The following is a 14718-nucleotide window of genomic DNA, read 5'->3' as shown; positions in this document are numbered from 1 at the left end:
TAGCAGAAGACAGCTACAGGAAATTCCTTAGGATTTCCTTCTCCTTATCCCTAAGGCTAACAGGGACCCACTGACCTGTGCCCAGTTGTTCCCACCTACCAGCTGCTTTCTGTCTGTGGGCTTGTTTGCCAGTGAGGCGGGAGGGGAACTTATCAGTAGATTCTACCACCCTGTGCCAGGGTGCCTGAAGAAGTCAGTGAGCCTCCTTATCCAGCTTCAGAGTTTTGATAGGGAAATAACAGCATTTGGGGTAAATTGTACCCTCGTCTCTCTAGTACCCAGTCTCTAGAAAGACAGTCTTCCAAGAGAGCAGCTATAGCCTCAACAAATTCTGAGAAGAAAGAGCTTAACCTTGGAGTAAAGGTGTTGGTCTGTTCTAAAGTGCTGCGACGGGCTGTTGACTCCCTGGTGTCCAGCAGGTGGAGATAGAGTCTCGGGCTGCCCGGGGCTGCAGTGGGAATCGTGGGGCGATCTGTAGCTTCCAGTCTTCCCAAGCCCGTGGGGGAGAGTAAGCAGGTGCTTTGCTGATTCCCAGTCCCCATTCATACACACCCCGTTTTGCTTCCGTCCCTTTCTTAGAAACAGGCCTGAGACTGGCCTGTCCGTTTCTGCTATCAGATAGGAAGGGGTGAGACAAATAACACTGATGGCAGGGAATGGGAGTCAGAGACTTTTAAAGAATTTTCCTGAAGTCCAGTTTCTGTGTTGTTTAGCACAGATTCTAGGCTGCCAGTGAGGTGTCCTTCCTGCCTCTCCGGAAATGCCAGCATCTTAAATCCAAGCAGGGCCCACCGTCCTAAAACGCCTACTCATATACAAAGCTAGAAGTGACACAAACCAGGACCAGTCAGCAGGGAGGGCGGCAGAGGCATGCAGCCGGCCACTGGCACCCACAAATGCCAAGCATCAAGAGCAGGCACGGGTGGGCACCCTCGCTGCCAGTGGGCAGCAGGCCATGCCAGCCGTTAGGTACATGCAGGCTGCCAAGACGCAGGGCACCCAGGGCATTGTGCCCGTCACAAACTGAATGAAGCCCAGAACGTTGTGAGCCTTCCTGCATCTGGAGCAGCAGATCCAGCCCTCATTGAGGGCAGCAGGAGAGAGGGAGGGGGAGGGAATGCTCTACCTAAAAATAGCAGCAGAGGCTCTTTCACCCTTCTACTGGAAAAGAAATGTCTAGAAATGGACCATTATGAACATGACCCAGAAGTCGAGGTTGGAAGTTAGTAGGATAAAACAGTATGTGTGGGCCTCCCTGGTGGCCTAGGTGTTAAATGTCAGCACTATCACCTCTACGGCCTGAGCTCAATCACCGGCCAGGGAGCTGACCCACAGGGCACAGCAGACCTCTCCTGTCTCACCTGCTGCTTCCCTCAGCAGTGGATTTCAGGAGATCCGCCTATTCTGCTCCCCACCCTGTCTCTGGTGAAGCCTCTCACCCCCTGCACCTCTGGTCTATACCTCAGTTCTTGTATGCATAAATAAATCTTTTAAAAAAAGATTATTGGAAACTCCCCACTTACCAAAGCTTCCCTATACACCCAGGCTTGAGAAAATATGCCACTTAAGAACTGAGAATAGAGAGTCTGGGAAGGTTCCAGAATGACAAATAGCAATACTTATCTGAGATCTGATTTCTACTCCCTTGTCCTCATCTCTTCCTGAGAATCTTTACTACCCTCAGGGAAAAAAAAATGTTCAGAATAGAATGATTAAACATCTGTTTTTCCTTGTCCAGTTGCACTAGGCCACCTTTCAGGGGTATATATTTTGCCTATCATATTCCACCAGGTATTTAATATACACTGATCTCCACGGTAGCCGGCAGGGAAGTGGTTGATGCAATAACATGAAGTCAAATAAATGTGTGAATTCAACTTTCAAGAAATTTATAGTCTGTATTAGTTATGTATTTATGCATAGCAAATTACCCCCAAAAGTAATGACTTAAAGCAACAATAAACAGCTATTCTGGCACACAGTTATGTGGGTCAGGAACCCATAAGAGACTTAACTAGGTGGCACTGTCATGATGTCACTCAAGGGTTTATAGTCAAGATGTGAACTGGGGCCACAGTCATCTGAAAACTTGATTGGGGGGCCTCCCTGGTGGTGCAGATGTTAAAGACAGCACTATCAAGCTACTGCCAGCCACTACAGCACACGTTCAATCCCCAGCCAGGGAACAACCCACATGGCGCTGCAGACCTCTCCTGTCTCACCCGCTGCTCCCCTCAGCAGTACATGTCAATATGTCTGCCTGTTCTGCTTCCCACTGTCTCTCTGATGAATCCTCTTACCTCTGCACCTCTGGCTTGCATGCCAGTTCTTGTATGCATAAATAAATCTTTGAAAAAAAAACAAACCTGATTGGGGTTGACCACCTTGTATTGCACCATGGCTCACTCACACCCGTAAACTCAAATTCTGGTAAGTTGCTCCTGGCTTTTGGTGGAAGGCTTCTGGCCTCTCCATGGAACCATTTGCGTGTCCCCACAACATGACACCTGTCTTCTTCAGAAAAAGTGATCCAAGAAACCAAGATGGGAAGGCCAATGTCCTTTGTGACTTAGCCTTGGAAGTTACACATGCCACTTCCACCATATTGTGTTGATCACATGGAAGCCTAAGAAGGGACCATGATTCAGCCTAAGAAGGGACCACAGAAAGAGCACTAATGCCAGAAGATGAGGGTCATGGGGCCATCTTGGAAGCTGGCTGCCATACACCCATCTGGCATTTCAAAGTCGTATTATGCTAAATAGAAGAGCCAGGATGTTCATAAACCAGCAAGAAATTTGAATGTGCTCATGATAGAGAAAATTTTAGTTATTCACATATTGTCATTAAATAAACATTTCAGCAGATCCTTCCTATTTGCACTTGAAACTTAGCTCAATTTTATTTTTGAACTCCTTGAAAGCATTCTTTCAAGGTAGGCCAAGATTTCATGAATTGCATGGTCTTAGTCTATTCAAAGAATGTAGGCCATACGGCTATGACAAAGAGACCCACAAATAGAGTGTTTCAAAGGAAGTAATAATCCAGAGATAGATCGGGTAGATCACCCTTGACTGGAGGAGAGGATTTGCATTTCTTGATCTAAGGTGACTGCATAGTTTGTCACTACTTCCCAGCAAACAGAAGGAAGCAAGAGGATGTCGGAGCTGTCAGCTTTCCTTTTTAAGAACATGACCCAGAAGTTACACACAGAGCTCCACTCACATTCCATTGACCAGACTTAGCCATGTGGCCACCCCCTACTGCAAGGGAGGCAGGGCAGAGTAGGATCTAGCCAGCAGCCAGGAGTCCTGCTGACACTCAGTGTGGGGGTGGCAGAGTCGTATTACTAAAAGGAAGAAGAGGAGACTGTATACTCAGAGCCCATGGTCTCTGCCACACCTACAAAATACAGTTCTGTGGGCACAGGTCAGGTGACCAAGATTAACAAGTAATTGCACCACATCTCCAGCTGCAGCTCAAGAATGGACAGGCATTAAAAGCACAATAGCAAGAAGGACTATCTTGCTAGGAGACTATCTTGGTGGGGGGAAAAAAGCCTTAGATTATTTGTCACACGGTTCAGAAATCAGTTTTGTAACATTGCTGTGTTATTTACCATTACATTTTTTTCCCCATGCTTTATTTATTTGTTTGTTTGTTTGTTTGTTTATACAAGCACTGGGTACAGTCAGAAGCGCGGGAGGGTGAGAGAATTCACCAGAGCCAGAGCAGGGAGCAGAGCAGGCAGAAGGACCGAAGTACACTGCTGAGGGGAGCAGCGGGCGGCAGGAGAGGTCTGCGTGCCATATGGGACCCTCCTCCAGTGGCCGGGGAGCAGCCAGGGATCGAACCGGCACTGCAGAGGGTGACAGGCAGCTTCACAACACAGCGCTCAACCACTGTGCCACCGGGGAGGCCCCCATTACGTTTTTTTAAAGATTCATTTATTTATGCATACAAGAACTGGGGTACAGGCCAGAGGTGCAGGGGGGTGTGAGAGGATTCAGAGAGAGCAGGAAACAGAAAAGACTGACTGAAATACACTGCTGAAGGAAGCAGCAGACAGGAGAGGTCTGCTGCACCATGTGGGTAGCTCCCTGGCCAGCCAGGGATTGAACTTATGCGGCAGTAGCTGCGGATAGCTTAACCCCTTGTGCCACCAGAGAGGCCCGCCATTACATTTTTTTTAAAAAAACTTATGATCTAGGTTCTCCCTGGTGGCGCAGGGGTTAAAGACACAGCACCATCAAGCTATTGCAGCCACCCAGGCATGAATTAGATCCTCAGCCCGCCAAGGAACTGACGACCCACATGGGGCAGCAGACCTCTCCTGTCACACCCGCTGCTCCCCTCAGCAGTGTATTTCAATCAGTCTGCCTGTTCTGTTCCCCACTCTGTCTCTGGTGAGTCCCCTCACCTCCCATACCTCTGGCCTACAACACATCAGTTCTTGTACATATAAATAAATAAATCTTTAAAAAAAAACTTATTGATTTAGGCAATGCACTGGGCCATGGAGAAACAGAAGTAAACAATGATCCTTATCTCACAGAATTGAGACTAGTGAAGGGAGACAAACAAGGGGATGGTAACGTCAATGCTATGACTAGTGAAGTCAGAGAGTACTGGGTGGGGACTAAGGAAGGCTTTTTCTTTTATTTGTTTTTAAAGATTTGTTTATTTATGCATACAAGAATTGGGGTACAGGCCAGAGGTGCGGGGGGTGAGAGGATTCACCAGAGACAGAGTGGGGAGCAGAACAGGCAGACTGATTGAAATACACTGTTGAGGGGAGCAGCGGGAGAGACAGCAGAGTTCTGCTGCGCCATGTGGGTTTCTCTGCGGATCGCTTCACAGTGCAGTGCTTAACCCCTTGCACCACCAGGGAGGCCCCTAAGGAAGGCTGTAATGTATGTCCTAAACACTGACCCATAAAGCAGATTGAGAGCACATCAAACTTTAAATAGATTTCAGATTCATCAGACAGACTGAGGCTTTAATATTCACAGTCAAGCGCTGTGGCAGGTGATTGCACATACAGTATATTAGTTTAATTCTCCCAACAAATCTATGCAGAAGGTATTACCTCCATTTTACACATGAAGATACTGAGCCCCAGGGAGGTTAAGTAACCTGCCAGTGTCACCTCTCTCTTAAGTGGGGGACACCCAGGTCTTCTTTCCAATGTATCATACACTTTTCCCATGCAGAGTCAAAGCACATTAACCAAAAACAAATGTTAACATTAGAAAGTCTACGGAATTTGCTTTCAGAAAACATTTATAGTTGCTTCTATCATATGTACATCCAAATGTATTCAATTTCTAAGTTGCACAAGGACTTTATAAATACCCTGTATAATTAAGTGCCAGACTGTGTAGTCCAGACTATGAGTGCAAGAATTCAGAAGGGGGGACATTACTGAGAGCTAGAATGAAGCGAAGAAGCGTCTGCAGGGCTGGGTGGGCCTTGCTGAGTGATACCGATGCCGGTGCATTCCAGACTCTGGAATCATGGGAGCAAAGCTGGAGCTAACTATATTGGGCATCTTAGATGGTCCTGAAACACTGAGGCTCAAGTGGCTGGAATACACTGGCAAGGGCATATTGGCAAGAAGCTTTTTCTGGTTCTCATAGATGGGAGAAGGGGAAGCATCGATGTCACTTTATCCCCTTTTCAGTGGCCCTCCTGACTGTGGCCCTACCACCCCTTTTCTAGGAAAAAGATGAATTCCGGCATTCCCATGCTCTCCCCTCCTCCAGAATGATCCTGTTGGCACTTTGCATATTGAGAAGTAGATCTGATCTTCCTAAGGCTGGTCTGGGGGCTGTGCCAACGGACAGATAACGATCCTTATTCCATTAAAGCTTCCAGTCTGATGGGGACACAAACCCACAATTCAGAGCACAGACTGCGGCAAATTTAACCCAAAATAAAAGCATCATGATTCCCTAAGAGGGAGGTGCCAATCCCTATACCATGGGGAGGTGACAAGATTTACATGGGACCAAATACCAGGCGTGTGTGAGATGGTCCTGGGCTGGGTGAGGTTATTTATGCCCCCACACCCTTGTGGTCACCACAGAACAGCCACTTGGAACAGGGCCAGTGGGAGGGGGACATTTCCTTGAGAGGAACCACTCCTCTCTTCTCTCCCCACAAATGAGCACTGAGTGGGAAATTGACTAAAGGAAAAGGTAGGAGGTGGTGTTAGAGCCGCCAGGACCCAGCAACCTGGCCCCATGCCAGCGGAAAACACCATTGTCTGAGCTGCTTTTTCAACTTCCTGCCCTCAAACACAAAGCCCACCCAGCATGCACCCCCAAGCTCATGCCCCCAGCACCACCTCCTCCTCCACTGTGGCTGAAACACTACTGAGCACTGACCACTACAGCAGGCCACGAAGTTTCTCCTAGCGGGAGAGGTCAGGTGGCCAGACCTGTTCCCAGGGGAGAAAGACAGAGGAGCTCTGGCCTGTGAGATCCCTAAAGGATGAGGTTTCTGGATCTCTCTCAATCCCCCTCCCTTCTCCTAGTGCAGCTCTCTGAGGAACTGGGGTTTCTGGCAAAAGTGAACAATGACTAGATGGGGGGATACAGAAGGGTGTGGGTGTCTGTAGGAGTCTGTGTCATTCAGTGGTTTGATTTGTGGGAGAGAATTCAGCCGACAGAGTGACGGAGTGAGGCTGTGTGTGTGCCCCAAGGGGGATGAGGGGCCCATAACCCAGTTCTGTAAAGATCTCCAGGCTCTGGCCTCCCTAGCGGTGCAGGGGTTAAGTCTCAGCACCATCATGCTATTGCCACCACTGCCTGAGTTCGATCCCCCACCAGGAAGGTGACTCACATGGCACAGCAGACCTCTCCTGTCTCGCCCGCTGTTCCCCTCCGCAGTGCATTTCAGTGGATCTGCCTGTTCTGCTCCCCACTCTGTCTCTGGTGACTCCTCTCACCACCACCCCAACGTCTGACTTACACCTCAGCCCTTGTATGCATAAATATTTTTTTTCAATCTCCAGGCTCCCTGCCCTCTCAACCCTGACCCTGAGCCCATTTCATGACCCTGAAGAGACCAGATTTGCATTCCCAGCTGATTCCCATTCCCAACCAAGGCCTTCCCGCTCCTTGGTCCCTCCCCCAGCCCCACACTCACTCCTCTGGCAGGATAGCTGGGCGTTTGGCTGGGAGCTGAGCTCAAAGCGGAAACGGGCAGCTGGGAGGTGTGATTTATGTCTCTGACTTCACCCTAGGCTGGAGCCAAACACATGGACCCTTCCCCCAAGTGCCCTTTTGGCAAATCTCCTCAAAAAGTCTCAGGCTCTTGTAAGAGATCAGAGGTCATCCAAGCAAACCACCCCATTCCTCTCCATCACCCCCATGACCAACCGCTCAGCCCACACCTCCTGCTGACTGGTGATGGAAGAATGCCTTAACTTTACAATCGGCAGCAGGAGGCAAGATTTCCTTATCAGCACCAAACAATAGGGAAGTCCCTCTTTATATCTAATTTCCTTCTCTCCTGCTGTTCAGTCCCTAGCTGGTGGCAACAAAGGGCAGCTGACTTCTTGGGAACTCTACCTCCGGCCTCTCAAGGTCAGTGAGCAGATTTAAGGTAATCTCCGATCCCCTGATTGTTTCTCTCTAAAGACTTCTCAGATATCAGGTGCCATGGCTCCATGTGTCCCTCAGGCTTACCTTCATGTCCCAGTGTGTTGAGGGCTGGGAGGCACATTCAGCTAAGCCAGGCCTAAAACCCAGAGCCACAGGAGATCCCACTAGTTAAAAAAGTCCTAGAAATCTGGGGCCTCCTGGTGGCGCAAGGGGTTAAGACACAACCTATGAAGTTGTCACCAGCCTCTGTAGCACGAGTTCAATCCCCAACCAGGGAGATACCCACATGGCGCAACAGACCTCTCCCAACTTGCCCGCGGCTCCCCTCAGCAGTGGATTTCAGTCAATCTGCCTGTTCTGCTCCCCATTCTGTCTCTGGTGACTCCTCTCACACCCCCACCCCTCTGGCCTGTACCCCATTTCTTGTATGCATAAAAAAAATCCTAGAAATCTAATTTCCCCTTTTCCAGCTTTTTCAAATTCTTCATCAGTCTAAAGTTATTAACATTAGCGGGTTATCGGGGAGATTAAGATAGGAAAACCCATTGGAAAGTTATAAAATGCTGCTTCATGGGATTATTTTGAGGTGAAGTAAGGTAATACATGTCAAATGCTGGGATCTTTACCTGGTTGTAGCGGCAGGAAGGCACAGAGCAGGATCTCTATGATCCGGGCAGACCAGTAAAGGAGAGTCCTGGAGCCCTCCGTGGCTTTTCAGGCTTTTATTGAGCTTTTACCAGGTATGGGGCAGGCAGGGGTGCCGGCCTGCCAGCCTCCCAGCCCCTGGCAATTCTTCACTCCTTCTGGGCTCTCCGGCATTCTCTCGTGGTCTCTGCTGCTCTGCTGGCTCTGCTCTTGTTCTGCTGCTTCCCCTGGCGTCCCTGTGACGCCGCCCCTATAAGCCCAGTCTCAGCCCAGGTGTGCCCACCTATGCACGCCCACACCCTGCTCCAGGTGTCCGCCATCAGGCATGCGTGTAGGATGGCAGAGATCCATCATTAATGCTAATGGAGGGAGGGTGGAAATGCCTGATACTTTTTCACTTACCCTACACTGGTACTTGATAACAACTCATTTTTCCCATAATACGCCAAAAATTGGGAGCTTGCCTTTATTAGACACCCAGAGCTCATGCTGTCTCTCATTCTAGCCCCCTTGGGTGGAAGCTGAGAGTCCTGGCTCTTCATTTTAGGAGGTACACAGTTAATGAATGAATGGGTCCATCTTCCCTTCATTTCTCTGGGGTCTGGCCTGATCTGGCTTCCTGCCCACCACCCCCTGCTGAATTTTCCCCCAGAGGCCTGAGTTCATCTTAGTTACCAAGTGTTTGTTTCTTCCTGGCCCCACAGGAGGGCTCCAGCCCCTCACTGCTCTCCCCACTGTGTTCCTATGTGGGCATCTGCATGAACCAGAGATAAACCTCAGGGATCATCTAGTTCAAGGCCTTTGATTTAGGGAAGACAAAACCGAGAGCCACAGCAGGGCGGTCTCGCTCAAGCTGAACTTTTAAGTCAAATACCTGGATCTATTCCCAGGGGTCCCTGTCTGCCTTCAGGGCTAGAAGAATTCTCACCCCTTTTTCCTTTCTGCCCTTCAGTAGTGGTTAAAACAAATCACTCTTGTTAACTGCCTGGGACATAAGCAGAGGCTGGGAAAGAGCTTGAGGAAGTCCCTCCACGCACACCTGTGATTTCGTCTTCATTGTCCCAGCTCTTCCCTAAATCCAGCCCAGTCTTCATCCCCCCAATCCACCCCCCACCCCCACCTCCAGTCACACTTATGCGGCTTTTGTGCTAATCCGCAGGTCAGCTGCATGTCATTCAACTTAAAAAATGCTTAAAAAATGTTTGTTAGGGGCTTCCCTGGTGGCGCAAGGGGTTAAGATGCAGCGCTGTGAAGCTATCAGCAGCCACTGCAGCAGGAGTTCGATCCCTGGCCAGGGGGCTACCCACATGGCACAGCAGACCTCTCCTGACTCACCTGCTGCTTCCCTGAGCAGTGTATTTCAGTCAGTCTGCCTGTTCTGCTCCCCAATCTGTCTGGTGAGTCCTCTCACCCCCTGCACCTCTGGCCTGTACCCCAGTTCTTGTATGTATAAATGGATAAATCTTTAAAAAAAAAGGTTTTTTAAAAAATGGATCACTGACACTCTGGGAGCTTTACATCTGAATCCATGCAAACAAGGGCCCATCGTGGGGCATGTTCGACTGGCAGCTTCCGTGAGCATCACCACCCCATAAACCACTTGGGTAGCCCTATGCCTCCACCAGTGAGGTGCAGGCATTCCAAAGCCAGTGCCAGGGGGTGGTGTCTCCTAAAATGAAGCCAGATTGGTTGGGTTTGAATCCTTGTTCTTCCACTTACCCGGGGCAAATTAACTTCTCTGTGCCTCAGTTCCCTCATCTTACCAGACAGAACAATAACACCCCCTCATAGAGCGGCAGTGTCAAGGCAATGAGTTACTACACGGGAAGTTCTTATAAGCCACAGTTGCTATTATGACATGCACGAGTGTGGTATGTTCAGTGTGTAGTGTCTGTATGACGGCATACACACAGGATAGCTGGCAGCTCCTGGCCGCTGTGCCTCCATCCCAGCCCTGCAGACGGGTCACGTGGCCCCGTCGCCCTAGTCTTTCTGGGACCGCATTGTCCTTCCTCAAACCTGCCCATCTGGCCCCTGTGCAGTCTTGCCCTTGCGGCCCCTTCTCTCCTGTGGGTGTGGAGGCAGGAAGGAAGAAGGGAGGGAAAGTGTAGCCATTTTAGGGCAGAGGCGCTGTTAGAGGGGAGAGGGAGTGGACGCAGCAGGGGAGTGGACCCAGCGTGGGGCGGCTCCTTATTGGGAAAGGCCCCGGTGACACAGTCTTAGGCCGGGCACAGAGCCAAGTCCAAAGAGCAGGCCCCAGGCCCTCATCCCGGCCCTGGAACCAGCACCAAGAAGGGACGAGGTGCTCGGGGCTTTGGGCCCTTCCCTGCAGTGGCAGCACAGACCTCTACCCCAAAGTCACCCCTTCTGCCCAGCCCCTGAGGCCATGACCCGAGGCCCTCTTCCAGTGGACGCGTGCCGGGGGCGGGGGGGGGGCCTCTGCTGGGGCTGACTCCAGGACACTGTCCATCACCCACACCCCCACCATACCCCAGGTCCAGACTGTGAGCCACTCCTGCAGGAATTCAACTATTTCTGGGGAGACAACGGCTGGAAGAGGGGCCCAAGCGTGAGTAACGGCTCCCACGGGGATGGGGTGCCCATGACTAATCAATGAGAGGGTGAGAAAGGAAACTTACATTCCTTGACTTGTAGGGCAGTGCATGGAGGTGGGAGGTGGGGCAGGGGCAGACTGAGACCAGGACGGCCAAGTAGGGGCATGAGAGGGAGCCGGCCTGGGTGAGGGTGCATGTCCCTCCAGCCAGCCATGATCTCCTGACAACCCCGTCCCAGGCTGCAGAAGAGGCAGACCCCAGGTAACCAAACTCCTGGACCGCCCCCCTTCAGAGCCTTCCCATCAGCCGGCAAATGAGCCCCTCCCCCAGTCAACGGACAGAGTTGCTGACCTTGAATGGGTTGAGGAGGGCACCCTGGCACCTCATCTGCATTCCTCAGCCCACAGCCCCACTCTCCTAGGGGTCCCCATGCCCAGAAGCCCAGCTTGGAAAAACTCCTCTATGCCAGGGCAAGAACTACGCTAAGGGCACGAAGACAGAAGGGAGCTGGGAGCCAAGGTGCCTTGGGAGGAAGGAAGCGGCCTGCAGCCACAGAGGAATCAGGAAAGAGAGGGAACTAACGGCCAAGTGCTTCCTGCCCGCCCGCCTCCCCACCTACCATTCCCCACCAACCCCCTCCAGCCAGGGAGGAAAGGGGTGCAGAGGCCCACAGCAGACACCCTCTAAAATTTCCAGCTCAGCAGCTCGTATGACAGCGGGTCAGACAGCCCCTGCGCCCTCTGCCGCTGGTGCCCCACCCCGCCCCCTTGCCCAGTTTCTTTCTTAAAGATTTATTTTTATTTATTTATGCATACAAGAGCTGGGGTGCAGGCCAGGGGTGCTAGGGGTGAGAGGAGTCACCAGAGACAGAGTGGGGAACAGAACAGGCAGACTGACGAAATACACTGCTGAGGGGAGCCGCCGGCGCGGCAGGAGAGGTCTGCTGAGCCACATGGGTCACCTCCCTGGCCGGCCAGGCTGGTGACAGCTTGATAGCGCCGCCCTTAACCCCTGTGCCACCAGGGAGGCCCCGCCTTGCCCAATTTCTTCCATGGAGTGAAAAGCAATCCATTCACCTCTCTGTTCTGCGACCTGCTTCTCAGGCCCTCCAGTTACCTGTGGTTGAAAGAGAAGGTCATGGACTAGAGTACACAAGGTGGGAGAGAAAGGGGGTACTAAAAACAGGTGGCCCTGGACACCCACTGCACTGAGAAGAGAGCTGGGCAATCACCCCCCACCCCCGCCCCCCCCCCCACACACACACACACACGCACAACTTTGACCTATGGACTCAGGATGCAGGTACGCCTACACACGCATACATATACCCCAGCGCAAACATGTTCAGGTGTTCAGGCCACACACACACACACACGTGTTGTCACCTCCCATAAACAGTCACATCACCCAGGCGCTCTCCCAAGCCAACCGCACAAATGGTGACACTCACACGCAGGGATAAGGAAACCTGGGCCAACTTGGGTTTGAAATTCATTCCAGCTCTGGCTCTCCTCCAGGCCTATTGGGCCTTGGCCCTTGCTCCTCCCCCAGGGCTTTCCCTGCAGAGCGCTGGGCAGAGGCACCTGAGGGTGCTCCATGCCCAGGCTGGGAGCCTGAACCGCCATCGGCTCAGTCTGGGCTTCTGGAACCCAGCCCCCTCCCTGAGGTGATTCCATGGAAAATGTCCAGCTGTGGTTGCTGCAGAGATGAGCTCAGCCAGTCTGAGTGGGGCTGGGGGCCTGGACTCAGCGTCAGAGTTTCCACCTCGGACCTTACCCCTCCTCCCGCCCCCACATACCACCCCGGGGACTCGGCAGCAGGAAAGGGGCCAAGGGACTTCTGGAGCCAGCGTCAGCATCTCCGCCCTGGATGGGTTTGGAGGAGGAGGGATGACACCGAGTGGAGAGAGCAGAGGAGCAGGAAGCAAATGAGCCACCCGCTGGTTCTTGCACCCCTACGCACCCTCTTCAGGAAAAGGAGTCCCCAGGAGAGAGATACTGGCCAGCAGGGTGCTGCCCCCCTAAGCGGCGAGGGTGGGAGGCGAGCCAGCCAGAGACAGATAGCGGCAAGGATCCCAGAGTGATAACGGACATAGAAAGTTGGGGTCTCACTGCAAAGGCAGTGGGGAGCAGAGCAGGTGACCTGCAGGCTGCCAGCCCAGTCTACACTGCCTCCCATTGGCCAGCGGGGAGTCCTGACCCCATTGGGGGCAGGTTGTCCCCCCAGCCTGGACCCAAACCTGCATCTCCTGCTCTACCTGACTCCAGCCCTCTGCCTCTCCCACATTCCTTTCCCTCTGCCCCAGCTCTCCTCTCTCCCACCGCCTCTCCCGGCTGCCTTCCTGCTCCCTCCACCCCTTCTTTCTCTGCACCCACCACTCCTGGTGCTCGCTCCCCCACCACTCTGCCTGTTCTCTTTCTGGGGCCTCTCTACCCTCCACTCTGGTTTAAGTCTCCTTCCTAGACCACCTGGCCCTGCTTCTCCCTCCTTATTACCCCCCAGCATGGCCCATGGAACTTTGTGCGTAGTTGGCACTCAAAAATGCGCGCTGGATTGGACCAAGCGCACTTACCACGTGCCTTGCAGTCCTGGGCATCTCAGCGTGGACAGATGCTGATGGGTTAGTTGGTTGGCGCCATGGAAGGTTTGCAGCTGAGAAGTAATATCATCAGGCCTTGGTTTAAGAAAATGCATTTGCCTGCAGTGAGCAAGGCCTTGCAGGGGGAGCCGCGGGGGATGAAATCCTCTGTTCATTTCCTCTCTCTTCCCAGTCAGCTGTTTCCCTCTGACCTTGCTCATCCTCACGTCTCCTACCTGACTACTACTTCCGGCCCACAAATCCCTCCTCCTTCCTTTAGTTTTCCTCCCCTGCCCCCCCCCCCCCCCCCCCCCCCGCCATCTGCCTGCCCTCCCTCTTTTCAACCCTCCCCCATTTCCTAGAACATCTGTAAGCAATCGTGTATGCAGGGGGGTAGGGTTGAGATCCCTTCCTAGCCAGCTGTGGGGGTGTGGCCAGCCCCGGCAGAGGCAGACTGGGTGTGAGGGTGTGGCCCGAGGACAGGCTGACATCCCAGAAGAGAAAGCTGAGCCTCTGTCGCACCTTCCTCCCCAGCCACTCAGCTCTCTACCCAAATCCCAACTTCCCTTCTCCCCAGGTCACTATCACACATCCCCCCTCTACCTTAGAGACCGGAGGGCCCTAGCCCTTCTGCCACAGCCCCACAGCTCTGGCCCTAGTGCATTCCAACCAGCCTAGGTCAGAGACAGGCCCAGAGGTCGCTGGTGCCCAGCCTCTGAGATGCGGGACAGCTACAGAACAGGATCTAATCTGAAGGGGATCTAATCTAATCGGAAAGGTCAGGGAGCTCCTCCCCTTGGTTTCTACCCGGACTCTTTGAAGTCCAGTCCAGGGTAGAGGCCAGAGGTGAGAAGGGGTGGCGGCTCCACAGAACCCATTCAACCTTTGCTGAAGGTGAGACAGGAAGACCAATAAATTTTTGTGCATCAGGCCCAGGAATAGCTACTTGTAAATGACACACAACACTATCTTCCATTGTATTATTATCTCAGCTCTGTAGAATCCAGAGATTGTGAACCATGTAAGCCTCAGTTCCCCCTCAAGTCATAGCTGCAGAAAAAAGGGAGAAGATTCTGTCCCCAACACCCCCTCCCCTTCCCGCCCCAGGAATGCTCAGTATCGTTGAACTCATGAATCTCAGTCCCAGGGACTTGCCATTTTACCCTTAGGGACCAGCTGCTGGGAACACCTGGATCCCTTGCAAGGATACCCCCAACTCAGCACCCCTATGGCTTAGATCTCCTTGAAGGGAAGGACATCTCCTTGAAGGGGATGAACCTTTCTTGGCCCTGTTCATGATCCTTGGGAAACAAATGTACTTATTACAAGG

At 52.3% G+C, this 14718-nt stretch overlaps 1 protein-coding gene across 4 annotated transcripts in view; it reads right to left on the bottom strand.

The window, feature by feature from the left end:
• Positions 1-13633, bottom strand: part of NCKAP1L (NCK associated protein 1 like) — a 97996-nt gene extending 84363 nt beyond the window's left edge. For 3 of the 4 annotated variants that reach the window (XM_037514913.2, XM_037514912.2, XM_054696686.1), the window contains exon 1: positions 13383-13633. The gene's annotated coding sequence lies outside the window, so the exon portion shown is untranslated. Of the gene's footprint in view, positions 1-8236; positions 8550-13382 lie in introns of those variants that run through there. The other variant, XM_054696685.1, reaches the window with a different exon arrangement.
• Between the last annotated feature and the right edge of the window lie 1085 nt (positions 13634-14718).

Source organism: Talpa occidentalis, unplaced genomic scaffold (assembly GCF_014898055.3).
Source record: "Talpa occidentalis isolate TD23 unplaced genomic scaffold, MPIMG_talOcc4v2.1 talOcc4.16, whole genome shotgun sequence".
NCBI classification, from domain to species: Eukaryota; Metazoa; Chordata; class Mammalia; order Eulipotyphla; family Talpidae; genus Talpa; species Talpa occidentalis.
This window is presented reverse-complemented; position numbering and strand designations above follow the sequence as displayed.